Source organism: Callospermophilus lateralis, chromosome 1 (assembly GCF_048772815.1).
Source record: "Callospermophilus lateralis isolate mCalLat2 chromosome 1, mCalLat2.hap1, whole genome shotgun sequence".
In the NCBI taxonomy this organism is placed as follows: domain Eukaryota; kingdom Metazoa; phylum Chordata; class Mammalia; order Rodentia; family Sciuridae; genus Callospermophilus; species Callospermophilus lateralis.
The window spans coordinates 203,774,085-203,799,423 of NC_135305.1; the positions used below are offsets into that span (position 1 = coordinate 203,774,085).

Here is a 25,339-nt window from a genome sequence, read left to right on the forward strand (position 1 = left end):
AAGAAAAATAAAAAACATTAAAATAGTAAAAATTGGAGAGAAAAAAAGAAAAATAACATATAACATAACTGTAATATACTATTCAGTCATCTCAGTCCTCAATATCCAAATTCATGCAAAGTACTTGGTTTCACATATGTTGGGGATGTGAGGGCAGGAGAATAAAAGGGAGAGGAAAGAAAAAAATACCATGAAGGAAGAATCAAGGATTATTTTGTTTGGAGATCAGTATCTTTCCTGCCTCCCTTCTCATCCAGTAGGTGGGGTTGTCTGTTCTTAGCTGGTATCTCAGTCCTCAGGATAGTGGGGGTTACCAGGTTGTGAGCATTGGTCTTGGGTTCAGGGCACCTGGAAGTGAGATATGGCACCTGCTGGTCCTGTTGGGAGACTGCACCTCAAGGATCTCCTTTGCGGCCTGCTACTGTGATGTGGGCACCAGGTCTTATCTCCTCATCTCACCTGTAGACCTCACAATTCCTAGCCTCTAAATTAGAGTCTCTAAATTCCCTCACCCTCACCCTTTCTACTTCCTAATCAGGAACTTTTCTCTCCCGGGTCTTATGTGTTGCATTCTGATGGCTGCACACCTGTCGCAGAGGGCTGTTTTGAATTGGGCAGTCACTATGCCGAATTAGCGGCTGTTGGGGATTAGGGGGAATTAGAAAACTGTGGGTACCTGGCTATCCAGTGTTTCAAACTGGTAGTTGCCTTGACTAAAGATGGTGATGGAGGTGACGCATGGTGGAGGCATCTGCTTTTAGCAATGGGGTGTCAGGTTGGGTGGGGGCAGCCGGGTGATGGTGTTGTGCCATGCGTTCAGAGATGAGCTCTGTGGCAGTGTTGCGACTGTCCGCTGTCAGCTGTCTTCAGAGCCTGTGATGCCCCCAGGTGCAGGCAAGCTACCACGATTAGGGGACTGTGGCAGTAGCTGCCGAATCCCAAGGTGGAGGTTACCGGGGGAGCCCTAAGTTGGTAGATGGGGCTGCCATCTGGGAATTCTGCGTCGGTGGTCCTGCTAAGGCACCCATGAGACCTGCATGGACGAGTAGTTGGGAGTTGAGAGTCCTTTTGTAACGCTTTGGCTGGGGCCCTGCGCAGCATGGTGGCTGTGATTCCTGCACAGGATCAGCTGTGGAGGGGTCCTCTAACGCTCTCAGCAAAGCAGTATTCCCATAGTTGAGACCCAGGTCACAGAGTGACACAGAATGCTGCCTCCCTCTGGCCCACCATCTTGGATCCCTGGTTGACATTCTTGAGTAATAGAAGTGCTTCTGCCATTATTTGAGTAAAACTGAGCAGGTCAATTACCATTTCCCCAAATCTTTCCCTGACCCCTGCCTCCTGAAATGAGAATAGTGCTTCCAAGTTCTAACTTAGAATTGTTTTATGAGCAGGAAAGATGACATTTCACTTGTGAAAGCCCATAGAGAGCTGGGTGGTGTGCGTAGAGCTGTGTGTGCCCTACAGGGCCTAATGCTTCTCAGCGGCCCGGCTTCCCCAGCCTGGCACCATGGCTGTAGAGCTGCAGCTCATCTGCTCATTGCCCAATTGTTCAGCTTTTACGTGACAGGTCCCACCACTTAGCCACTTGTCCAGCTATTTAAGGAGCTGGCCTGGGCTGATGGGAGTGCCAGGAAGGTCATATGAGCTAGGAGAGTGTTAAGAGGGAGAAGTAGAGGAGGAGATGGTTCCCACTTGGCTGCCCACCAGCTGTCCATCACCTATGATGTCCCTGCAGGTCAGACCCCAAATCTGGGGTGCCTGTATTTCTGCCTTGAGCTTCTGTGATCTCTTGGGGTTTTTGCTGAACTCCTTTGCCCCTTTCATGGCAGGAGGAATGTATTTAGAGGACAGAGGGAGGAGAGTGGTCAGTGGTCAGGGATCACATAGAGCCATCTGATTCTCCACTGAGTGGGGAGTATTTTTTTTTTTTTTAATTTTTAGTTTTAGACGGATACAATACTTTTATTTATTTATTTATTTATTTATTTGTTTGTTTGTTTATTTATTTATTTATTTATGTGGTGCTGAGGATTAAACTCAGTGCCCCACACATTCAAGGCAAGTGCTCTACCACTGAGCCACAACCCCAGCCCAAGTGGAAAGTTCTTTAAGCAAAGCAGAGTTATCACTCCCAACCATAACACAGTGAGCAGTGTCTTTGGAGGCACTCAAAGCAAGGCTCAAATCCTTGGCAAGTTATTCAGTCACTCGGAGCTTTTTTCTTGTCCTGTAAAAAGTGGATGCTAATGATACTTTATAGGTTATGAGCCTTGAACAAGGTCACATATAAACTACCAAGCACCGTGCCAGACCTGTAGCTGGCTCATTTTACAATTCCAGGAGTGCTGGGGTTGTCTGCACCTTAAAATAGCACATGTTGGTCTCATCACCTTCTAAGCAGGTGGCAGCTTGCTCAGAGAAGCAGCTGTAAGATGGCATGAAAAAGAATTGTCTTGGCCTAGTGCTGGTCACGCCTTAGGTGCCAGTTGACCTCAAGTGAGAGGCAGGTCCTGGAGTGGCCCTCTGATTCCAGATGACTGGTTTCCTTCAGCACCATACCCAGCCTGCTGGACAAGGCTCAATCCCTCACTCCCTCACTCCCTAGTCCAGATGGGGGAGGTTCTGAGGCCCAGAGAAGTGACACTGCCTCCTCAGTGTCACACAGCTCTTCTTAGTTCAGGTTCTGAGCCACCGAACTCACAGGCTGGAAAGAGGAGAAAAATCTTAGGGGCTCACGCATGTGCACTCTATCAGCAGAGTTGAGTTCAGCAACAAGCTGGAACAAACTGAAGTAGTCCATCGAGTGCTAAGATACTCTGGGGGTTGAAGTCACTGACCATGAAGTTCAGGCTGGGGACTTGGGCCAGCCACCCCCTGGCACCAGGCAGGGGCATTCTCCTCAGCTCCGCTGCAGAACTACCTCTGTATGTGTTTTTCTTCTTCTTTTTTTTCCCCCCCAGTGGCACCTCTTTTGCTGAGAAATTGACCAGGTTGCAAAATTTCTCACTCCTCTGCTAGGAGGAATCCTGCCTCCCTGCGTCTCCCCAGGCAGCACTGAGGAAACCAGACAGAGGCGCTTTCATCTCCAGGCCCTCCACTCACTCTTCTTAAGCCCTGTTTTGTTTCTTGAGGCCCATTTGTTTCCTCTGCCTGAAAGAAGCCTTTGGCTTGGTATGCCAGGGTTTTGCTGGAGCCAGAGAGTGACCAGAGTGCTGGTTGATTTGCTCCTGAGCTCCATGTAAACCTCAGAAGTGCCTGTGTACAATCACTGAGGGAAAGAGAAGATGCATGGAGCCTGTGGTAACAAAGGACCACAAATCATTTTCCCACTGGATTCCCATCACTTGTTCTAGTTCAGACCTGGGTTCTCCCTTTGCTGGCTTTGTGACCTTTAGAAAGTTACTAAACCTCTCCAAGCATTCTTTTCTTCAACAGTTAAGTGGGACTGGTAACAGTATTTAGCTAAGAAAAGATGTAGTGACGGATTGTACATGTTAGAGCTTCCAAAGCACTTGCCACAGTGGGTAGCACATACTGAGTCATCAATAAAAGTTGGTAGCACGATGAATTTATAGAAGTGCAGTGCTGTATACTGGTGTTTGAAATTGTGCAATTTTGGAAACAATCAAGGGTCACTTAGATGAATACTTTTGAGAAAGGTGATTAATATCTGAGAGTTTGCTGTGTGCACAGCACCTTGCTGGGTGCTTTATTTTCGTCTGTGTCAGTAATCTGTTTAACATTCTCAGAGGTGTGGGAATTGTTACTGTATGAAGGAAACCAAAGCTCCAGACCTGCAGGAACTCGCCCAGTGTCTCACCAGCCAGGAAGCCCAAACCCCACTCTCTTCTCCACAAATGATGCCTGGGGATTGTTGGGACCTGTGTACTGTGCAGCCCATTGCCACTTTTTCTTCTGTGTCTGATTCAATACTTGGCTGTGTTTGCTTATTTTTGATCTTTGAACTCTGAGAGATCTCAAGCTCTCAGCAGAAATGTGATCTGAGTGCAAATGCTGATGCACAGTTGTGGGAATTTTGAATCACTAGAGTCTTTCAGAGTACTACTCAGCCGACTGCCACATTAGGGGAGGGTTGTTACCACTTCCCCACAATTTTTGGGTCTCCCCAGAGGGCATATGCTGTGACTTTCTCCAAGCTAGAAACTGGAAGGGCCTGTGAATAAGACTTCCTGATCCTGAATTTTTGCATGTGGGTCATTTGCTATGTTTGGCCCCTAAGTCACATTTGATGTGTATTGGTCTGCATTGAGAAAACAATGAGGTGAGGTCAAACTGACGCCATCGTAGAGAGCCTATGGGGTGCAGCCCACATGTATGGAACATGTCTGGAATGTTTCAGGGGTTCCCCATTGATTGTTATTAGTCCTCAAGGTTAGCCCTGTGTAATTAGTTCAGACCCTTTGGTTCCTGTGTGGATCATAGACCCACAGCTTCTTAGCTTCAGAGGATCTTTGTAGTCGTTTCAGCCAAACCTTATTCCATTGCTTATTATTTGTTCTGCAAACATTTACTTAGTACCTAATATGCACCAGGACCAGTCCATCCTTTCAGAGAATTTATAGTTTTGTGCAGGAGATGAGCCCTGGGTAAGGGGTGATGTGTGGACAGAGAATGAAGGTTGAATCTAGGGTGGAGAGACTATTCCCAAGCAGACTCCACAGAGTAAATGCCACATGAATAGGATTATGTAGAGAAAGGTTTGGAAGTGCTGGCATATGAATGTTATGTAGAGCCAAGAAAGGCGCTTGATTCTTGAGAATCTGCAAATTGTAATGTTGATGATAATGCTCATTTTGAGAATTTAGTATGTGCCAGGCATGAAAGTAATCATGCCTTACATTGATACCTTATTTTATAGAATTCAGAAGTTTGGACATGCCATAATTTATAACTATTCTTCTATCGATAGAAATGTAGGTTATTCCCTACTTGATTTTAGTTGGCAAAAGATTTTGGTCTTTTCACTTCAAGAGGGGCCTCCTGAGCTTTTGAATAGCTTTGCCAATTGCTGAAAAGTGTTCTGGGGACTTCAGAACTGTTGCTTATGTTCCCTTTTGAGGCATCACTTTGATGGTGTCTCCCAAACTTCGTTTTTTAAGAAAGTGCTGATACTAACTTGCAATGTTCATTTGATTGCATGTGTTTCTAGGTTAAGTATATGACAGCTATAGGTCAAAACATAGATACTAGGAGGAGAAACAGTGGTTTAGGGTTAGCTGTGGGGATTTAGATGATCACCCTCATCTTGTATGTGATGAAAGAGGAAGTTATATAATGTATAGTTGGCAAGTCCTTGTTAAGAAATCTACATAAAGTTGTAAAACCTTTGTTTTTTAAAAAAATCAGGCCAATTTAAACAAAAACAGCTTTCAGTAGAGCAATTGCATTTTGCAAAAGAAGAAAGTATTTCATATTTCTGTGTAAGGATCATATAAAACGTCTAAGTACAGGTTTAAGAAGGTATGAGTGAAAGTTAATTTGTTAATGCATTTTTAATATGTATTTTTAGTTGTAGATGGACACAACAAATTTATTTTGTTTATTTATTTTTGTGTGGTGCTGAAGATTGAACCCAGTGCCTCACACATGCTAGGTGAGCGCTATACCACTGAGCCATAACCCAAGCCCCGTTAATGCATTTTAAAACCTTTTGAGGTTCCTGTTCATGATCTACTGTCTCTCTGCCCAGGATATCTTTCCATGTTGTTAAATTCATACCTGCTCTGAAACTCCCTTTCCTCAGAAAGTTGACTTCTCTCTGGCTGCATCATAATTAATGACTATCTTCTGTTGTTGTTCATTTTTTGTAGCATTCCACTGCGATAAATTTCTTTGACCCACACTTGGCCAAAGAGCCACATGCATTTTTCCAGGCTATCCCACTGAATTTATTCCCCATCCTACTACAATAATTCATTAGACCATGAGTTTCCTAAAACAGATGCCAAATTAAGCATTGTTACGTGTGTGTATACATATATACATATATGTATGTGTGTGGGGTGTGTGTGTGTGTGTGTGTATAATTTTTTTTTTTCTTTTTGAGGCAGGGTTGACTCGTGATCCTCCTACCTCAGCCTCCTAAGTAGCTGAAATTTTGCCACCACCTGGCTTGTATCTTTGTTAGTTTGATAGAGTTTTTTTTTTTTTTTAATCACTATTAAGGTTTTTAAAAATGTTTGGGGGCCTGCGGGGGCATTATTTCTTGGTGAGGGCAGGACATTTTCATATCCTTTGCTTATTTTCCTTTTGAGCTGTTTGCTTTAGGTTTGTGAATCACATGAATCATGTGCATTAATTATAAATTGATTATAAATTACTTAGACATTAATTTTAAGTATTAATTTCAGTGCCAGTTTTCCTTTTCATGTCTTCCTTACTTGGGGGTTCTTTCTGTTGATCTATTTGGTAATGAGAGCCCATGAGATGTGGTCAGCCTGCCTGGAACTCAGGAGTGTCAGGGTCATGTCATTTCTATTTATTTCATAATGTCTTGCTATTGTAGTCTTTATGTATAACAGTAGCCTAAGTGGGCATAGAACTCTTACGTGACTGTCTTTCACTTAAACATCTGAGGAACTTATTCTACCAGCCACTGGCATGGTACATAGAGATATAAGGATTTTTTTTTTAAATCTCCATTCTTCACATTTATTAGATTTTTATCTGTATCTTTTGAATTTAAATTTTCTCTAGATTATGTCTATAAGTCTATTTCTTTTCATGAAGGTTAACTGGATCTTGGTGTAGAACCTCTTGATTTAAAGTTTTCAACTCTAGAAAATCACTGATATATTAGTGTGTCTTATGCTTTGTTCCTCTTGATTTTAGACTTTTCTGGGTTCTTCTGGAACTTTCATTAGTATGCCTTTTTATCTTAGGGATGACTTCTGAAGCTAGTTCACAGATTCAATATCTTTCTTCACTAATCTTTTCTCTATTTTGTTGAAATTTACTTACCCCCTGCCCACCACCCCCCAAAAAGTGTGTAGATTGTAAGAGTACAGCTGAATGGATTTTCACATACTAATGATTTTAACAAGTTAGTGTCCAGACCAGACATAAGAACTTGACAAGCCCTGGGGCAAGGTCCCTGGTACCCCATACCAGGTAGGCTGTGGCAGTGTGCAGCAGCCCCTTTAGCTTCATCTAGAGAATTCCCATCCTGGATCTCTGACCACTGCTAGTAATGTTTGGAGTTCTTTTAATCTACCTGTCTCAGGCCTCTGGTGCCCAGAGTACTTTTGGGTTATGCTAGGTGATCCTGAGCTTTCTTGTGCAGCATTTTATCTGTTTGTCTGTATTTGAATTACTGATGGAGGTGTGAAGATCCAGTTTTACCTGCATGTGATCTTACAGAAAAGTTCCTAGAGGCTCCAAGTTTCTCTTGTTACCATTCCCTCTCTACCAGGAATACACAGCCTTCCCTAGCCCCTTTCCATTTTTATATTTGTCCATTTCAATGAGGGCAGGAAGTTTGTCTCTTAGGTTGAATTCATTTATAAGAGGAATTCTTGGTACATTTTGGTAAATAAACTCTTATTGAGGAAAAATGCCCCAGATTCAGGACTGTTGTTTTCTGTTAGAACTGAAATGTCAAGTGAAATGTCTGCTAACCTCCCTTTTTATTTTTGTGCTGGGGATTGAACTCAGGGCCCTGTACATGCTATCTATGTACTCCACCACCAAGCTGCACCCCCAGCCCCTTTACCACATCCCCACCCCCACAAATGAACTATAATGCATTATTTTTTATAAAGCAGTGGGTTGCAAACCTTTTTTGGTGGAGAGGTCTCAAGACCCCTCAAAGTTACTGAATATTCCCAACTGCTTTCATTTATGTGGGTTATATTGATTCGTATATATTGAATTCTGTGGGTTATATTGATTCATGCATTAGAAGTTAAATTTAAGATTTTAAACCACAGGAATACAGAAGCACACATTCCACTAATTAGCCTTCAAAACAATGGCATCATCACCCATCATATAGTCTCTGGAAAATTCCATTACATGTGTGAAAGTGTCTTATAAAATAGCCAGTCTCAGGAGCCCCAGGTGTTCTCAGACCACACTTTGAAATCCCTTGTATGAAAGAATGTTTTATAGGCTTCCTGCCTTGTTCATTGAGCTCTTATGGAGCATTTTTAAAATTAATTTACTTATTTATTATTATTATTATTATTATTCATTGTACACTTCCATATAACATTTTTGCCAGGTGTGTGTTTGTGTGTGCGCGCACACACACACAAGCAGTATTGTAGGCCAGGAGAGGAGGGCCCTTGTTGAATTAAAGGTCAGCTTCCAAGGCCCTATAGCTCTCCTGAAATGTGTGGCGAACTCACCTACATGCAGGTTTGTTCTTCCTGGGACAAGTGCTATTCTTAATAGCTGCTGCTCTACACTCTCTCTTCCCCACCTTTTCCCTGTCTTTAGTCCCAGGCAGATTTTATTTATTTATTTTTAATTGATTTTATTTTTTTAAATACACGGCAGCAGAATGCATTACAATTCTTATTGCACATATAAAGCACAATTTTTCATATCTTTGTATATAAAGTATGTTCGCGCCAATTCATGTCTTTATACATGTACTTTTTTTTGCATTGTAATTCTTATTACACATATATACCACAATTTTTCATATCTCTGTTTGTATATAAAGTATGTTGGCACCCAATTTGTGTCTTCATACATATACTTTGGATAATGATGTCCATCACATTCCACCATCCTTGCAATCCTCTGCCCCCTACCTTTCCCTTCCACCCCTCTTCCCTATCTAGAATTCATCTATTCCCAGGCAGATTTTAAATGGAGATGCTAATTGCAAGGTTGCTGTAGTGGCCTCTAGAGAGCTAGATCTACTAATCCCAAGGGCCTCAATCTGGGTTCCTTGGCTTCCCTGAACCTATGAATGGGCTGAATTTCCTGGAACTGCATATATTTTTTGGAATAAGATCTAGTTTTAATCAGGTTTTTAAAGGAATCACCTCATTTCTCTCTCAGCCAAAGGTTCACATGCCTTAAAGTTCTTAGAGAGTTGAGACTGTATCATACTTGGAAGAGTTTAAGAGAAGCATCAAGTCCTAGGCAATTTAGTGTGCAAATAACAGCATCTCCTTGCTTTGTGTATACATAATTATATGCATAATTCCTATAGTGATGTGTCAGTTTGTGTTCCTTGTAATGTGTGCTCACAGCTCTTCCCACAGGTTGTGGTTGCCAGGTGTCCCCGATGTCCTTATTTCAGGACATTCTAGCTGCAGTGCAGATTATTCATTTCCTAAAGCTGCTTCAAAATAGTTGTCAACAAGTAAATGAAGCCATGTGCTTTGTATTTTGGTCTGCATTGAAGTCTGTTTAGTTGAATGGAACTTCACTGCAATTCTTTTATTGAAACTGAAGAATGTAATAGGAGATGCCTTATAGGAAACTTTTTTTCAGAATTTGCAATCTGAACCTATATCATCTTAACTTTCTAAAGATTTTTTTTTCTAGATATATTCATAGACTCTAAGTAACCATATCCTTCTCTCTGATTGTCTCATAGATTCTCTGTAAGCCGCCCCTGCTGGTGTGCCAGACCTACCGGGGGCTGTCCTCCTGACTGCCCCAGACTCCGGCAGCGGGGCCCCCGATGGCAGTGGGCACCTCCCCCTGAAACCTGCCAAGCTGGACGCCACAGCTCCGTACGACGACACTTTGGCCAGCTCCGTGCCCCCTTTGGAGGCGTGCAACCATGCAGTCCTAGCCTGCAGCCCGGGCATCCCTGAAGAACACTATGTAAGCGAAGCTGTGGAAGATGCTCCCAGCGACAGAGCGTACCGGGATGCCTGCACCATTACCGGTATGGGGGCCCTTTCCCTGCCTGGGTTGGATGGAGAGAGGCAGACTTTAGTGAAGACTGGGGAAGGGATGCAGCCAGGGGAGCAGGTCTAGGGGAGGAATGTGGGGTGGAACCACCAAAATGCAAAAGAGTCTGAGCTTTGGGACTGTGAGGTCTCCCATCCAGAACCTGCTTTGCCAGTGAACCATTCTGTGACTTGTGTCAGTGACTGACCTGCCTGAGATGTAGATGACACCTCCTAGAACTGTCATGATGGTTAAAAATATTAACACTGAATCCTGGGCAGTGTGCATGGCCCATCATGGATGCTAGTGTAGATTGGCTCCTTTCTTCTTTCCCTGAGGCTGTTTCTTCAGACAGAGGTAGGTGTAATAGTAGTGTCATGGTGGGATGCAGAAACGGAGAACCACGTGCAGTATTTCCTCTACATGCAGTGACCATCCCGCTCTGCACAGACATCCATTCTTCAGACGCTTGTGTCAGTCATAGCTTCCCAGTGTCCCAGGAACTGAATAATCACCTCCCAGTCCACTGGTAGTATCTACTGTTCACACACTTTGTACTGGAGCTCTTCCTTGTTTCTTTTCCCTAGGGGAACATTGAGACAAGCCCTTGAGCTAGTGCCAAGAGAGGGCTGGGAATGGAAGTGGTGTGGGATGGTGTATAGAACAGCAACGAGAAACAAAACTACAGTTAAACCTGTTGCATTCATATAGACGTTTGCTCTATTTTTCATTTTTGTCTTCTTTTTGCTTTTTTCCTATTTGAAATAATGCCCTGGTACCACTTTAAAATATGTGCATTTGCTTCCAGTAGCTTCTCATTGTTCTGTATTACCAGTTAGGCTTTGAGGATCTCCTGGGTGTTAGGCAGGAACACAGGGGAGGACACTGAGGAAGGGGCTATAGCAGCCTTAGAAGGGAGAGGCTGGGGAGGACCAGGTGGCTTCATGGAGGAGCCGATATTCCAGCTGCATCTTCATTTGTCTGAGCACGTGAACTTACCCTTGGGATTCTAGCGGAGTCTGTACCAATGAAATCCAGGAAACAACCAGCCTGTTTAACCAGTTTCTCTTTTTCTGAACGTGACCACAGAGGGCAAAGAAATGGCAGAATGCAATGCTGAAACCTCACACCCCATAGGACATTGTAATTCAAGGTCCTTTGCTGGGATATCTGTAGCAAGCAGCATAGGAGAGCTGAGGAACAGCTCAGTGCAGTCATGTTCGGCATTGACTCAGTAAACAGAAGCGTGAACATGGGCACTGTTGGCATTTGAGGTTCTGGGTAGCTGGATGATGCGGAACCTGCTCAGGATAAAGTCTTACTAGATGGTTATTGAATGGAAGACATATACTGAAATAAAGCATTCTCTGAGAGACCTTGAATTTCCCTAAGAATGTGTGTGTGGCCTCGAGGCTTTGCCCAGTGCAGTCCTGGGACACTGCCTGGTATCCAGCCTCTGGTACAGGCACTCCACCCCCAGTTCCCTGTGAGCTCCGAGATGAACAGACTTTTTGTTCTCTTTTGAATTTTAGGCAAAACTGAATGCTGGTAACAAAGCCCTGTTATCCCTGCTTCTCCCCTACCCACAACTTAGAGGTATCACATTTTGGGGTGCGTCATTTTTGTTTGGGGTGGTTTAACAAGATGAGCCGATAGTGTTCCCAGGCTGCTGGAGTTACGTAACGCATTGTGCACCCAGGGCAGCTCACAATCTTAGGATTTGTCCCAACAAGCAAACTCAGAAAACTGCTGAGGAAGGCTCAGAAGAGCAGCCATACCCAAGCTGGCCTCCCATGGAGGATCTCTTTTCTCTCTGAGTTGCCTTTGGAGTTTCTTTCTGCACATGGCATTGGTTTTTCAGTTGGGGCAGCCTGTAAAGGCCCAACCTGTGCCAGCACTCTGCCCGGGGAAGCTCATTCAGACAAACTCTTGTGGTAAGTGTTTTCTCCGGGTGTGTCTGCTGTTTGTTTTCTTAGTGTTATGGCTAGAAAAGAGAAAAGACCAGAGAAGTTGTTTCTCTCTTGCTCTGTGGCTGTGTGGTAGGGAGATTGCAATGTTGAATGATTGATGGGCAGGGTGAGGGGTGTTGGAAGCTGCATGTCTTTACTGCATCCCCTGGTCTGGGCTCAGAGACGGCCAGTGGCACCTGAAGGGCAAGAGCGCAGGGCTAAGTTGGGACAAGGCTCTCTGGACTCTGACCCCCTTTCCCTTCACAGTTCTCTGTGGCAGCTGAGCAAGGTCGCTAAGGTCCCCTCTTGGCCTTTCCAATTTGGCCGTTTCCCTAATATTGCATCTTCCTCCTGGTTTCTCAGAGCCTATCCTGGGCCAGCAAGGAGTTTTTCACTTGTGAAGAACTGAGTTAGACAGTGTCTCCCTCGCTCCCTTCCACCTTTCCTCACTGTCTTTTCTTCTTGGCCCTGTGGTTCCAGCCCACACCCCGGTGATGGAGAGCTTGCTGATCATGTCTGCTTTGGTTTGTCACTCTTGCTTAGGGCTGATGTTTTTTACTCATTTCCTCTAAGGTGATCGGAATCTGATGGTACGATGACCCATCTGATTTCTGTCCTGTCTACACTCTGGTTTTGGCTGTCTGGGCCAGAAACCAGTGAATTCCTTAGAGACGTGTTCTTCTTATCCACTCCAGACAGTCTTAGCTTCCAAACATATAAATCTTATTGAATAAGCCTAAAGTCATTTTGAACCTGCACGAGTCTTGCTATTGCACTCCTGTTGAATTAGCAGATGTTCAGGGCCAGCTTTTTACTGGGGTCCATTCCAGAGAACTGCTCTTGCTCTCTGGTCCAGAGGTATAAAGGAGTGGCTGTAATCCTGAAAACCCAAAGACAATTGCTTAGGAAAGGGTGCTTATAGCAATTCTCCTACCCAGGAGTACTCTTCATCAAAGGGCCACTATTTAGGAATTTTTCTTTTCCTATCACTAATTTAAGTCATCAAACTTGATGTTTTATCCTCCCAGAATATGCTCAAATAAAACATTTGGACTTGTACATTTTATTAACTAAAGTAAGGCATTACCAGTTTCCACCCAGTATAATTTTAAGAAATGTTTTCCATTGAAAAGTTGTAGTCTGAATGATAACTTATGTGGCTATAAACAGAAAAGAGTGGACAGTAAAATCTCCCTTCGTTGAAGAGTGAGAAAATTAATTCAGAAACTAGGGAATTGCAAGTATTTTCCACATTTGTAATTCAGAAGTTTTTTGTTGTTGTTTTGTTTTTTTGCTTTCTCTCTCTGTGGGCCCTCCCCTGCTTAACAGTTGATCAGTTTTGCAAGTGGAATGAGGGAGGGAGTCCTGTGAGTTCTGTTTTGGTGATTTCTAGACATAACATTTTTCCAAAAACACAAAACACTCACCTAGGCTTTTTAAATATGGTGTACGTGACTTTTGAGGCCACTGGCTGGCTCCTTCTTTTGTGTTCCTCATCGTGGAGTGGGTAAATGTATTACCATGGAAGGTTTTTTTGGGGGAGGGGAGGGCGGTACTAGAGATGAAACCCAGAGGTGCTCTATCTCCAAGCTACATTCCCAGCCCTTCTTAATTCTATTTTGAGACTGAGTCTCCCTAAGTTTCCCAGGCTGGCCTTGAACTTGCCATCTTCTTGCCTAAGCTTCCTAAGTAGCTTGGATTACAGGCCTGGCATCACACAGGGTTTTTGATGTAAATTGTAAAATGTAGTTATAGTGTATTGGTAAGATTCTTGACATGTAATTGAGGCTGTAGTTCTCAGGTGCGTGGTATATTTTTGTCTTCCTTCTAATTGGTTTAAGTTATGCACTAGAAACTAGTTTTTAATATATCTACTATATCACAGAAGAGTATTACAGCCTTCACCCGCCTCCAGCCATTTTAGAAGACAGATAAATAATAAGTTATAATTGAAAAAAAAAAGTCACTTATTGACTTAGGAGCCAGTCTTGGGCCTCAGCCCCCGGTTCCAGTTCTTCCTGCCCAGCTAAGCCTGTAGGGCCTATGATTGAGAGTGACTGAGAGAGGACACAGGGTGCACTGTGGCCAGGAGTGAGCAGTCCAAGGTAGAGACTGCAGGGCCTTTTATAACCTAACCTTAGAAGTCACAAAGTCACTCCTTCATATTTTCTTAGACTTATGGGCTAGTGGTGGTGATTCAGTGTGGAAGGTCACCACACAGAGCAGGTAAGGACCAGGGGGTGGGGCATATTGGGGGGTGGATATCTTGGAGGCACAGTCACACAGTATTACAACCCTATGAAATATATCTTACCATCGTCTCTTTTTACAAATGAGGAAATTCAAGGCACAGAGAACTTACATACGTGACCTGTTCAAAGTTGCACAGTTTAGTGGTGGAGCCAAGCTTAAAATCTAGGCAGTCTGTCTTAGGGACTAAAGCCCTCTTAATGACTCCCCCATATTTTGTGAACTTTTTTGACTGTGATTCAGAGTAAAACAAACAAACAAAAAACCCAAAACCAGAAATCTCATTGTTTTATACTGCGACTCCTCATATTCATACATAAGACCTCAGACAGAAGTTTCACAAAATAACCTTTGTCCTTATTACTTTCTATTCACTTGGATGTTTTCTGTCCTATTTCCTTCCAGGGGAGAAAGAAAGTAATTGTGATTCATCAAATTGCTTTTATACTCCCTTGCAGTTTGAAAGATTTTTGCACTGTTCTGTCTTGCCTCTGTAGAAACTTAAAAAAGTCCAGCTTCCCAGAGCTCACCCTAAGTTGCCTCAGCATGAAAAAGTGTGTCACAGAAAAAGCACAGCAGTTTAAGGAGGCACCCTGGGGGTTTTCCACCCTGAGCAGGTTAATGTTCTGAACATGCGAATGTATGCATAGTCCCTCTCCCTTTAAAAATTTTCTACAAATGAGGACATTAGTCACCATACCGTTGCTTTTTGTGCTCTGTACTGGAGACCTTTCCCTTTAGCACACATCCATCACATTCCTTTTGTGGTGACATATTGTTCATTGTTTCCAAGAGCCACAGTTCATTTAATGAATTCCCAGTGATGGATCTGTGGATCGTTTCCAGTGTTTTGCAGTTGTACACAGGGCTGGGGGATATCCACGTATCCGAGCCAACATGCGGTAAAACTGTGAGACTCCCTTGAGCAGGGACCTTAGTTTTGGTGAATATTGTCAGAAGTTGTAGTTTGTGTATTATTCAGATAACATGAGGAGAATGTGAGCCACATCATCTGTACCCCAGGAATTGTCCAATGTTTTATTCTTTGCCTGTTCAGGTATAGAAAACAGTGGCACTTGTGGTCTCCATTTTTGTTCGTCTCTGTGTGTAGAAGTTGAGCATCTTGTGGTATTTCCTAGAGTAAAAATTTTTTGTTTGTGGTGTTAAGGGTTGAACCCAGGGCCTTGCTACATCCCTAGTCCTAGAGCAGTTTTTATTGTCTTTTGCACAACTTGAGATAGACACAACAAAACACTTTATTTAAAAAAAAATTTTTTTTAGTTGTAGATGGACACAACACCTTTACTTTGTTTATTTACTTTTCTGTGGTGCTGAGGCTCTAACCCAGTGTATCACATGTGCTGGGCAAGCTCTCTACTGCTGAGCTACAACCCCAGCCCTACAAATCACTTTCTAACCGTCTCCACTTTGAGCTCATGAAATGGTTCCCTCTGTAATTCTAAACAAGATATTATTTATATTTTTTTTCTTTATCAGCTGTAGAGAGGGACTTATTATATAGTGCCTGGCTCACAAGATTGCTGTGAGCATTAAATGTAGTGCATGCAGAGTGCTTAGGCCATTAGCATACAGTAAGTGCTTAATTAATCAGCTTCTTTGTTCATACTGCTTTTTAATTTAGCTTGCCTACCTACTGATCTACCTATTTATCTGTCTATCTGTCTCGCAATCATTTGTCCATCTGCCTACCAATTTGTCTTGCCTATCCTTCCATCCATCTCTCTCTGGCCTGGAGGAAAACCCTGGATGTCTGTTTCTGGGTTAGTAGTGGGAGGAAGGGCAGCAGCTGCAGAGCTGTTTGAATTTTGCCCTGCGGTTGTAGCTGTTCACAAGCCCCTTTCCTCTCCGCTGCCTTTCTTGCTGTCTCAGAGCCTGGGCCCTAGGGTTTTCTCTTCTCTATTCTAGGACCCAGATTTATTCTGTTTCTTCTTCCATCAACATGCTTGCAACTGTCCTGAAGAAGTATGGTTCTCCTTACCCCAGGCTAACTCTTCTCTCACGTTTCCCTTTTCTTGCTCCCAGGGAGTCCTTCTTTTTGTTCCATTCCTGCCCTCCCTGATCCTGGAGGCTGGCCAGACTTGCAGTGGAATCTGCTGGTGTGATGGGGCGTGGCCTGCAGGGGGTTTTAGGCTATGCAGGCCTCTGAAGTTATTGGGGAGGCAGAATATGTTTATCTAGCCATCAAATGGGAATAAGGGCTTATTGGGAAAAGCAAATGATGTTTTTTTGTGAGAATACTTCAAAGACTCTGAAGCTCTGTGTAAAGTCCAATGGAAGTATTCTACATCTCTATCACTAGCCATGTGTGGTCTTTGAGTGCCTGAGGTGCAGTTATTGTGATTGAAGAATTAATTTTAACATGTTATACAATGTGAATTAATTTGAATTTAAATACGCACATGTGGCTAATGGCAATATATTGGAAAGCACAGCCCTGTGCATTTTTATAGTTTATTGAAAGGCACTGACTCTCAATTAAAATGTTTTCATAGATCTTTAAAATATGACCTCCACTTGAAAATCAAAAACTAGAGTTGATTATAGACATTATTAGTCTTTCTGAATCATTCATAAAAAATGACTAAAGATTCTTTCTGTTGTTATTCCATATTTATCTCAGAAGTTTTTTGATGAGCACTTGAGGTTCATGCTAGAACTATTCATTTCTTTCTTGAGTTTTCTTCCACTTATTAGATCATAAGTGTGTGCTTGTTTCTCTTTTTGCTTTGACTTCTAGGAAGCACAGTTACCTTAGGTGTTCATTGAGCAGTTATTCTGGTAAAGTCTTTCCTTTGCACTCTCCTGCCTTATTCTCTGTAATAAAGTATAGAGGTTGCTCTTATTTTATGTTTATTCTTGTGGTTCTATTGAATCCTTATTGGACGTACATGGGGTGTAAAATGATTGAACATTGGTCCATTATACTTTCTTAAGGAATCATGAACTCTCTCCTTTGGGAACACACCTTATTCACATATCTTGGCCTGATCAGACCTCATCGATATTCCCCAGGGAGAAGCAGTGTGACTTTCTGAAATTTTAGGCCTCAAGTGCATTGGCTTTGGAGCAGAGACATCTGGATGTAATTCATGGTGGTAGCACTCCTGGTTTGTAACCTTGGGCAACTCATCCAGTCTCTGACCCTGTTTCTCCATCTCTAAAAGGGGCATAAGAAAACTATCGCAGATTCAGATGATACCTGTGAAGAGCCTAGTGCTGTGGTGCATGACAGTGTTCAAGGAACATTAGCAACTGTTTTTGCTTCTATCTAAACTTAATTGCCAATTTCTCCAAAGCTGCTTCTAACCACCCCAGTTCACATTGAAATTTTCTGGTACAGTATTTGCTTGCCCGCCTCCTATGTAGTAGTGGGAGGAAGGGCAGCAGCTGCATAGCTGGGTCCTTTTCACTGCCTGTTGGGCTTGGATTTTGAATTCTGAAAGAGAGGGAGTGTGCTTTGGGTCACCTTCTGGGCCTACAGAGTGCCTTATAATAAATGTACCAGGGATCACCACATTTTTTTGATTTCAGTCTTTAAGTTTTCCAGACATCTATCTTGCAAAACAGAGCAAACAATTCTGGGGATTGTTCTGGGAAGGGCTACAAGGTATTTATCACCTGTGAATTGCAGCAGCATTAGCAGCTGTGGCAACACCAGGGTCCCCTGGGCACACTGTTTCCAGAGGAGTCTCTGGGATAACCTTCGTTTTTAGTTTTCTTTTCCTCCTTTCTTTCTCTGTTCCTCTTGTCCTTTTCTCTCCCCTCTCCAAACCATGTCTCCCTTCCTCCCACCTGTTTCTGCCCCCTCTTCCTCCTCCCCACTTTCCTTCTTCTTCCTCTTCCTTCTTCCTCTCCTTGCTCCATCTCCCCCGTGCCCTTTTCTTCATCTGCTTTCTCCTCTCCCTCTTTACTAGAGAAACAATTTCTTCTTTCCATTTTAAAATAGTGCAGCTATAGGTGGATCTAGGTTGGCTGTGGCTTTAGAAGCTTTGCAACATTCAGGAGAACTGAGATATAGGCGAAAGGTCACAGGCCAACCTGGGTTCATGTCCTTTGATGCTTTCCCAACATGTGACCAGGCTGGCCTGTTATAAACGTGCCCTTTCCCCATTGCATCTGAGTAACAAGTACCTTTCTACCCTCTTTCATAATATGGGTTCTGTGATAATAAAGGCATATATCATGATGCACATTTGGGATGGTCTGGGGTTTGGCCAGAAGCAGGAAGCTAGTACAGGTGTTACCTAGTGGTTGATCAATGTACCATAGGTTTTTTAATTATTAGAGTTAAATGAGCAAGAAGAGAAGAACTTTGGCCAGGTGTGGTGGTGTACACCTGTAATCCCAGCGGTGTGAGAGACTGAGGCAGGAGGATCATGAGTTCAAAGCCAGCCTCAGCAAAAAGCAAGGTGCTAAGCAACTCAGTGAGACCCTGTCTCTAAATAAAATACAAAAAGGACTGGGGATGTGGCTCAGTGTTTGAGTGTCCCTGAGTTCAATCCCCCTACGAGAGAGAGAGAGAGAGAGAGAGAGAGAGAGAGGGAGGGAGGAACTTTGAATAAAATGAAGTAGGAAGGCTGAAAGCTGTGGGCTCTGAAGGAGATGACCACAGGGGGACGGAAGGTGTAGGTACCTACTTGCTCAAACATTGCAAGAACCTCTTTCTCCCTCTTGTCCTCATGATGTTGGGGATCCAACCAAGGGTCTTGCACATGCCAGGCAGCTGCTCTACCACTGAGCTACACCCCTGCTCAAAGTTTTGCTTCCTAATGATTGGAAAGACAGGCCAAGCCTGTGGGCAGGGTCCTCTTCCTGAAGCAGCCCTTCCCTCCAGCCTCCAGCAATGCAGAAAAGGCAAGCTGTGCTGAGGGATCCTGAGATTCCATCTCTTTACCTGGGAGGAATTTGGTTCTTACTCAGCTTCCCAAGGTAGTTGTCAGCATTTCAGAGAAACACATAATTATACTCTTGTCAGCATTGAAAAGTCCTTTGAACAGATCATTCAGATTGCTATACCTGTAGGTTCCAATTCCAGTGCTCAATGCTATTTTAATTGCTATTTCTGTGTGTGTGTGTGTGTGTGTATGCGCGCGCCCTGTAGGTATGTGATGTAAATAGAAAAGGGAAGGAGCCAATCTGAATTGTGAAAGGACCTAAAAATTTGCAGGTGCCCATTCTCCTTTGCTTTGCTTTTTGATTTGAATTCTGACTGCCCTCAACAAGGGAGAATGAGAGGTCTGTCCAGGTGAGGCTGCAGCACCACCTAGTGGTGTAAGGATGCACTAATAACAGGAATTGGCAGCCTGAAGGCCAAGGCCAGATTCCTGCAAGTCCCTGGGTTTTCAGCTTTTGAAAGAGATTGCAGGAAAAGGGAATTACTTGTCAGGGTAGTCTGACAAGACAAGCAGCTTTATTTGTGTAGAACATAAGAAATCCTTCCTCTCAGCCTCTCTTCTGCACTCTAACTCTGTGCCTATCAGCTCTATTTGCTGGAGCTAATTCTAGAAGTAGTTCCTGTAAGGCAGAGTGTTATTAAAGCCAAGTGTGACCATTTCTTTCTTGCTTAGTCTACATAAAAGGAGAGAACTTTATTCTTCTAGCTATCAGACATGTTATGCTTTACATGTCTTTGAATCAGGCGTTGCTGTAGAAATGCCAAGAGCAACTCTGAAATCTCAGTGCCTGCCTCAACAATTATTTCTTACTGACGGTCACAGGTGACCTTAGGATTGACTAGGCTTCATCTGGGGTTTGCTTCTTTTTATCTGTCATTTGAGATTTGGCCTAAAGGGGCAGCAGAAGACAGGAACTCAAGAGGGTGCACCCAATCACACAGTACATTCGGAGCCACTGGTTGGACGTGGAATAAGTCATGTCCATTTACATTCCATTGGCCCAGAGTCACAGGGTTATGAAATGGTTGTGCACAGTGAACTACAGAGGGGGAGTAAAGGAGGAACTGTGAACCAGATGAACCTGGATTCAAGAAGATTCTGAGGTCACAGGCACTCAGATGGCTGAGCTGTGCTGTTGGCTTTCAGGAAAGGCCTCCTGGTGTCAGTCACCTCTCAGCCCTACTGGGCTAGAAGACTTGGGGTGAGGCTGGTCAGGGAGGGACATGGCTCTTTTGGCCTAGAGCATGGCTTGGCAAACTTCTGTGAAGGGCCGGAGAAGACATACTTTAGCTTTGCAAGTCAGGTGTCTCCTTTATTGTAGCACAGAAGGAGGGACAGGTGAGACTGTGTTTCATTAAAACTTTTATTTATAAAAAAAGACAGGGGTCTGGATTTCCCTGTGGGCCATTGCTTGTAGACTCCTGGCCTAGACTTTCAAGGACATACTTATAACAGGACACCAACTTAACAATAAGAGGGAAATACTCCTTTTTTAGTTAGGAAGCCAAAATAAAATTCACAGGGCAGTTGGTGAGTCCAGTAATCCCTACCCACTCAGTCCTGTTAAGCTGGGAACAGTCATTTCATGTCATCGAAAGCTACGCAACCAGAGATCATTGTTTGTAAGCCTGAAATCTCGTTTGCTTACCCATCTTCAGCAGCGGTGTCTGTAAAAGTTATCAGAAGCTCCTGGGCTTTCCATACATGGTATGTGGAAGGTAACTTAACCCTTTTGCTGGATTCCTGTTTATCTTTTGTGAGCAGTGTTTCTGCTTCCCAGAGGTGTGCTGATGTTCTTAAGGGTAGTAGGTGTGCTCAGCTGTCATTCCTTCACATTCTCTCTGGTTGAATCTTTGTTTGTTTGTTTGTTTGGGTATCAGGGTTGAAACTCAGGGCCTCACACATGCTAGGCAAGCAGTCTACTGTTGAGCCACACCCCCAACCTGTATTTCTTTCTGGAACTGCCTTCATAGAGATATCATTTGTATTCCATAAAATTCATCCATATAAATATTACAATTCCATAGTTTTTAGTAGGCCCACATGGTTGTGCAATCATAACCACAATCAGTTGAGAACATTTTCATCACTGCCAAAAGAAACCCCACACACCTTTGCTGTTGTCTCCTGATCGTTCCCCTGTCCTCCAGTGTGGCTGCACTTTTAATGTTTTCAGAACCCTCTTGGTTTCTGCTGCTACTGTGAGTCTTGACCCCAGCAGGCTCACTCCTAGCCTGGGAGAGCAGAGCGGGGTCCTCCCCCAGTGGTTATGCATACCCTTCAAGTGTGCACTTCTTAGACACTTGGACTGCACCTGACTCTCATGCACAGTGACCGCATCACCTGATGAGGTACTTTACTACTTTTCTCTTATTACAAGTTTGTATTTCCTTATTTGTATTTTGCTTTAGAGTAGCTTGTCCTCTGTCACTTTCGACAAGCCAAATTTATGTTCCTGTTGATTTGAAACCTAGTTTGGGTAGCCTGGCATCGTTTTGCTGTCAGGTTTAAGGTGTTTGGTTTATTTATTTTGTCTAACTGCCTATCCTAAGGCTGGAGAAAGACCTTTTTTGGATGACTTTGAAATCTTTTAATACCCAGATGATCTCATTTGAGGCTTTGGAAAAGTAACCATTGTTCATTTATAAATAAAGTTTCCTATCCAGGAAATGATTTAGGTTAACAATTAAACAGATGAACACAAAAGAATGGTGGGGGCAGAGTTGGCATTGTGGTTTCACAAAGTATTGCTCTATTAATAAAATAAAGTTTTCCTGATTTGGAATTAATTTTTTTTTTTAATCTCAGAGTTTACCCCTTGATGCTAGCTGGCCTCCCTTGTCTCCTATTAAGAGAATACTTTGGGAAGGAGAGGACTGTGGGGATGTGGGTCCTGAACTCCGACAGCTGCTCAGGCTGTCTCAGAAGTGTGGAGAGTCTGATCACAAACATTGGGCATGAATGCTTAGGGATGATAAAACCCAAGTGTAAGAGTAAAAGTTAATTACTTGAAAATAGGAAATGACCTGAACCCCAGATTAGAGCAGCAAAACCCAAGAGATGGGAGGGAGATTGGTAAGATGGAGGCCAAGTGAGATATCCTGTTTTTGCTACAGAGGGTTAGAGAAATACAGGCTTACTCCTAGTCATTTAAAGGGAGCTATATCAGTAAGGATTAACATTTGCTGCATAGAACCGTGACTTTACCTATAATCTTTATTTTTCTTTCACATAAATGAAGTTCAGAGAAAGGCAATGCTGATGTGGCCCTACTGCCCTCAGGGGCCAAGAATTTCCTTTCTTTTGGTTCACCATTCTAATTACGGTTTCCATCCTTAAAGTCACCTCATGTCTAAGAAGGCTGCTGAAACTCCAGCTGTCATGACTAAGCTTCCCAAGGCAGGGGAACCTTTGGGAGAAGCTGATATGCCACTTCTTCTATTCATTGGCCAGAACCTAGCCTCATGGTCATATTTTGCTGCAGGGGTGGGTGGCTAACACTGGTAGTCTTTCCGGGGGCTCAGGGATTTGATACTAAGAAGGGTATATTTAATGGGAAGCCAGTAGTAGTGCCTGCTCTGCCTCCCTGACCACAATTAACAGTACAGTGTGAACCCTCGGACATTAGTGTGCCCTTATCTTTCACATCATGACCCTCATGAGAAAATGATAGTGCTTGCAAAGCCTGATAGGTAAGCAGTGTAGGGGGTTCATCGCTGGAGGCCACCTTGGGGGCTGCCCAGTGTCCTCTAATCCCAGCACTGTTTAGAAGAAGAGCTCCATGTTAAATCACCAGAAGAGAAAGGAACCTGGTATCATAGCCTACAGAGCAAAAGGCAGTCATGTAAAAAGACCTTCAGAAGTGGAACCACTGTCAAAATCAGTCATACCCCACATGACATGGTGCCCTGGCTTGGGACAAAGTCGGAATGGGTCAAAAAGGGAAGCGTTAGCTACGTTCTGTGTTTAAGGGACTCTCAAAGTACTTGAAAGATTGGAAGTTGGGAGTGAGAGAAAGAAGAATAACGAGGAGTTACTAGGAGCTCAAGGGTCTCCTAGGGCCAAGAGCAGGCAGCATGGGTAGTGGTTAGGGCTGTGGCCTCTGGTCCAGGCTCTTAGAAAACCAGGGTCCACTACCTGGCAGCTATATGATGTGGCTCCAGTTGTTCTACCTCTCAGTGTTGTAATGCATCCATTGTGTAATGGGGGACAGTAAGAATTCTGACACTTAGAGATGCTGGGAGGATTAGAATAGTTAATGTATATAAATTCTCACGTGCTTATGCTAAGACTCCATCGTTATTTTAAAAGTTCAGCTGAATCCTTTTGGAACTCCTTTAAACTCAATAAAATCCAGATGATTCAAAGATACAATGGATCTAAAAATTAACCATAATAGTTCTAAAAGAAAATATCACTGGACATTTTAATAATCCTGACATGGGAGGGCCATCCTAAGCACAGCATGAACTGTAAGCATGGTACAACTATGAAGAAAGTGATCCATCAGCTTGAGGGTACAAATTAAATTTTAGCTGGCCCAGTGTCACGTACCTGTAATCCCAGCGATTTGGGAGGCTGAGTCAGGTAGACTGCAAGTTCAAGGCCAGCCTGTGCAACTTAGGGAGACCCTGTCTCCAAAGAAAAGAAAAAAGTTTAGTGCTTGGGAGCATAGCTCAGGAATAAAGTGCTCCTGAGTTCAATCCCCAGCACCGCCAAATAAATAAATAAACAAACAAAACAAACAAACAAACTTTGTACAGAGATTCTTACTGAAATATCATATGTTTGTTCTTGGAAAAACTTGCATATTCTGCAAAACTAGACACTGAAATTAACAGGAATTATGCAACTTTGTAACCAGGCAGGTTGTTCCACCAGTGGCTGAAGCCACACAAACATGGAGAGGCTGAGGCCTGCAGAGGGCAGGCAAGACAGTTGCCAAGCTGGGAAAAACAACTGCAAAGCATTTGATAGAAGAAGCCCCTCTGTACATCAGTGATACAGAGTGAACGACCCCAGGGATAAGAAAAGAAAAAGGACTCGTGTTGGCAACTTGTAGAAGAGCTCTGATGGCCAGTGTGTCTGAACAGGACTCTTGAATATTATTAAGAGATAAATAGAAATAATATAAATAAGAAAGTACGGATTTGTTATTCATAAAAATAAAACTAGGGGCTTAGGTTGTGGCTCAACGGTAGAATGCTTGCCTAGGTTAGGCAAGGCCCTGGGTTCGATCCTCAGCACTACATAAAAATAAATAAATTAATTAAAGATTTTTTAAAAATAAATAAAGCTAGACAAGGAATAAAAGCAAAATACAAGTGTTTGCCTATCAGATTTGTAGAACTTAAAAACTAGGTACAGTGAAAATGTGAGGACACAGAAAAATCTCACGTGCTGTGTGTGGGTGTGAATCCATGTGCCTGTCTAGAAGTCAGCCTGGTACGAACACCAATCGCACCCCACAATTTCAGTTCTAGAATTTCTCCTGAGGAAGCAATTGGGTCTACACAAAGGGATCTGGTAAAGAAGGATGCTCCTTCCAATGCTCCTCACTGGCCCAAGAGACTTTTCCAAGGAATATGGAGGGGAAGCAGTCAAGTGAAGGCAGTAGAAGAGAGATTTTCAAAGTGACTTTGGAACCAGTGACAGCATCTAAATGTTTTTGGACCTTTTTTCTTTCCTCTTCCTCCTTCTAAATCTGTGGCAAGCTTACCTGGGAAGTTCTTTCGGGAAGTCCCATCCCCCATCTGTGAAATCGTAGAGGTGCCAGGCAGAAGGTGGATTGGCAGCAGCCTCCTGACTTTTTTTGTTCGTCTCAAAATATTTTTGATTTTTAAATAACTTTTAGAGATATTGTACAAACTATAATACAACTCAGATTTCCCAGTGCTCACATTTTATCTCATTAACTTTATCGCTTTTCATTTCTCCTCCCACCCTGCCTCAACCCTTTGGGAGTACGTTGCGGATACCCTGACCACCATCTTTAGTGGGTGTTCTGAAACAAGGACGTGCCCTAAAATAACTGCAGTGTAACAACTGAAATTAGGAAATGAATTCTGACAGTGCTGTGATCTAACCCAGACTCCTTATTCAGATTTTGTCAACTGTCTCATGAATGTCCTTTAAAAGCAGAGTTTCTCAGCCATGGCACTGGTAACATTTTAAATCTGAAAATCTTTGTTGTGGGGCTGTTCTGTTCATTGTAGGAAATTTGGGAGTCTCCCTGGTCTCCACTATTGGATTCCTGTAGCACCTCTCCCAGTTATGGGAGCCAAAAAATTTCTCTGGACAGTGTCACATGTCCCTAAGAAAAAATTTAAATAATCATGTTAG

At 43.2% G+C, this 25,339-nt stretch overlaps 1 protein-coding gene and 1 pseudogene across 1 annotated transcript in view; both read left to right on the forward strand.

The window, feature by feature from the left end:
- The window catches only part of LOC143399675 (uncharacterized), an 83,571-nt pseudogene extending 73,768 nt beyond the window's left edge, over nt 1–9,803 (forward strand).
- Trak1 (trafficking kinesin protein 1) overlaps nt 9,609–25,339 on the forward strand; it is a 114,771-nt gene continuing 99,040 nt past the window's right edge. The window contains exon 1 of the mRNA XM_076844036.2: nt 9,609–9,877. The gene's annotated coding sequence lies outside the window, so the exon portion shown is untranslated. The remainder of the gene's footprint in view (nt 9,878–25,339) is intronic.